Below are 3,647 nucleotides of genomic sequence, written 5' to 3' on the forward strand. Positions count from 1 at the left end.
TAAAAAAAATAAATATTTTAATTATTAATATAATATAAACTATTTATATTTATTTAAACTTATATTTAATATAGAATAATATTTATTTATTAGGGTATAACCTTAATTAATCTAGTCTAATTAGGTAATAATAAATAGGCCTTAGCTATATAGTTATTAGGGGTTTATATGCGGTTACCCTGTGGTCGACGTTAGGTAGTTGCTGTTTTGGGGTCCGAGGTCGCGGAGTTGCGAGGTGCTACCCGCGAGCCTGCTGGATGACACAGCCCAAATGTGGTATGGGGTACCCAAGTCTGGGGTTCAGCATGCCTGGCAGTTTCTGGAACCTAATCCCGAGCAGCTGGCTTGGTCCTGGTTGACAATGGTGTAGGAAATGCCCATGGTTAGACGACTGACGTAGGATGCCCAAGCCATGACGGGAGACTGGCTTGCTTTGGTAGCGAGCCTCAACGTCAGGGATTCCGGGCTGGCAATAATGGCAGCGTAGAAGATGATGGTGCTGTGTCTGGCGACGGGAATGCCGCAGTATGGATACATCTATGTACGGACACCTTATTCATAAGTTGAAACAATGAAGCAGATGCTGTACTCGGGAAGATCGGTCATCCATGTTGTAAAAGAACGATGCACCAAACGCATTCCCGGTGCATGGGGCCTTGGACCGGACACTCACGCCGTTTCCCATTTAAAACCCAGTGTCTGTCATTGGAACAAGTGAGTTATAGCACTGGAGATCTACTGAATAATACTAATAAATCTACCCCCTCCCATCGAGTTCACAGTCCACCATGCGAATGGGTTTCCAGAATTGGGAATTCACCCTACTTAGCTACTTAGGGTGCCGCGAGCTTTGTGAGTGTACTGGCCGCCTTGATCCGATGGGACATGGCGATCGAATCGATAACTATGGAATTAGAGTTGGTGGCACCCAAGCGGTATATTAGGTGTATAAGAAGAACACGGGTGGTAGAGGCGGGCGGTTGAAAGAGACGAATGAATTCGTCTTCTCTTCTTCGAGGCGGCGCATTCTCAAGTCAAGCAATCCTCCTGTCGATCGTAGACATCATGGTCGTTGAAACAAATAGTTGCCCTGTGGGCATGAGACAAAGGTGCTGTTTTCTCGGTTAGATGTAGAATGGCTAAAAGGACCCTGTGATGTCATGGAAAGGGAACAAGTGCAATGTTAGTTTTGTCGTCGGCGAATATGGAACTGTCCGATCCGGGCTAAAGAAAAAGCTAGCATGGGTTATTCCTTGGTCCATCGCATGGCCACTTCGGGTGAGGAGAGTTGCGATCGGGCAAGCGCTTCTTGCCGCGACGAATGTTGTCATCTGGAATTACCCCGGATCATGTACGTCAGTGGGAGAACCCTAGCTCCCGAGTTTGAGTTTCGGGCGCAGCCCTCCTATCCAGACGCTAGGAAAGGAAAAAAAAAAGCGCGGTGATGAGGAGCAGACAAAGGCCAAAGTGATGGGTCCCTTTTCAGCAATCGCATTGCAACCAATTGTCTGCTTGTGGGGAGTCCGAAAGTCAGGTGAGATGTTGTTTGTGTGTAGATGTGACACGAGCATAGCACAAAGAGGTCCTCGTGTAGCCAGCGCGGCCAATGGCAGACGCTGGAGTAAAGCTCATTTATTCTTTGTATAACTTGGGCGTCGCCAATGGAGTTTTCCTTTGGCTCAAAGCCAACGTTAGTTGGGCGCGCTTTTGTCAAATGGGCTGGGATTGGGGCACGTATACTGTGTGTCGCCGGAGACGAACTGGCCAAGATTGTCGACGAGCATTCAACTGATTGGCGGCCGCGGTGAAGATTGTGGAATATTTCGAGCGCGCTGCGCAGCACTGCCAAGCACAGACATGGAGACGCCGAGGAGGGGAGGGAACCTTTTGGGATTGGCGGGCGGCCGCCCGCTATCAACGGCGCTGGCTGCCAACGCGTGGGTGGGGGTTTGACGAAGTATCTGGAAACTCTATGCAAAACCTATGCGGCAAGGCCGCGTGGTGATGAGTAGTCCAACTGCGTCGTCAGAGTTGACGGGTTGTAGCAGGTTGCGCCAACTAGGTATGGACTTGCATGGGCCAAGTGCAACGCATACAAGTCGAGCGCCATTTCTCTGTGTTTCAAGTGCGGCGTTTTCGGCCATTCTTTCTGTTTCGTTCATTCTCGGCTCCCACTCATCACACAGACGGAGTTGACTTGCGCAGGCAAGAGGGGGCGAATGTCATTATCCATGTACAGGACCGGGTGTTCCGGGCGGATCGCCAAGGGCGCAGCAGCGCAGGGCCTTTCAGGCGATGACAGTCAGCGAAAGCTGAGCGTGCGCAATTGCCCGCAGAAAGACTCTTTTTTGGTCCTGTTTTCTTGAGTAAGCACATCTGGCCATCTGTGCCAGGTTGAGGCGCATTGCATGCTGCAGGTGGCGGCATGACCTTAGTGGGCGCGGGTGATGGACGGCGGCGTCGGTCGAGGCATGTAGATGCCTTTTGTGGCTGCGGGATACTGAACGTAGAAATGACCTGATAGAGATACGTCGTCAAGTCGTCAACACACACGGACAAGGCGACGCGAGGCTTCGAGGTTCAGCTTGGCCCTGCCAGGAGCGGAGAGGAGCGTGGTTGTGGCTTGAAAAAGCGGCCAATAGGAGGGACAAAACTAGACGTACGAGGGCTGGTGGCGGTGCGTGGTTAGCTAGTAGGTATCGTAACTAGCTAGAGAGTCTATTTGCTGATAACTCGAATCGTGGGCCATGATGGTGAGATGGAGCGTGACGAGATTGCCTGTTCCTGTTCGTACGCAGGGAGTCAACGGGATGGACATGGTTGCCGGGGATGTGACTGTAGAGCACGGCGGGAGCATTTTTTTTCTTCTCTTCTTTCAATGACGCGGCACAAACAAGAAAGTGTTTCAACGTCGAGCAGATGATTGCACCTGATGTTGGACAAATGTGTTTGTGTGTGCGTGTGCGTGTGCTGTGGACGCCTGTGGGAGGGTGGGAGGAGAGAAGCGGGGGAGCTGGCAAACGCTGGTGGCTGCACCATGGCGGCGCAGCCTTTGTGTATGTACCTACTACGTAGCGGGTAACTATTGAAGTTTGGTGGGCGGAGGCCTTTCTATTCCTAGGATGGAGCCCAGTTATGAGTTTTGTTTAATGAGGTAAAAGTTGGGATTTACGCGACGAACTGTGAAAGCGACGCGACTACTTAATTATTACAGACGCGACAACGGTAAGGAAATGACACTGTGAGATGAATAGTGGGATAGCGGCCGGGGAGCGGGATTGGAGACAAGGGGAGATGGGAAATGAATAATAAGAGTATGTATGATTTGCACAACGACGCAATACAGCCCCTCGTCGACGTAGCTAATTATTGATGATTTGATAAGAGGCTGAGATGTCAAAGTTACAGCTTGCAGGCTACGCTACTATGCTAGGCAGACAATAGCGCCACGAACAATGCCACCACTACCTAATAATAATATCTAGCACGATTGGCTAGACGGGTGAGCCCCGCGCGTGTTTGTGCATTGCCAACAAGAGGCAAGTCGTAATCAAGTCACGAGTTTGGCATCGTGGGCATCGTGGGCATCGTGTCCGAGGCATCCGTACCATCTGTACCATGTCTTGGCTGTAGTACAGGGGACTGCA

This window comes from Cordyceps militaris (genome assembly GCF_000225605.1).
Source record: "Cordyceps militaris CM01 unplaced genomic scaffold CCM_S00001, whole genome shotgun sequence".
NCBI classification, from domain to species: Eukaryota; Fungi; Ascomycota; class Sordariomycetes; order Hypocreales; family Cordycipitaceae; genus Cordyceps; species Cordyceps militaris.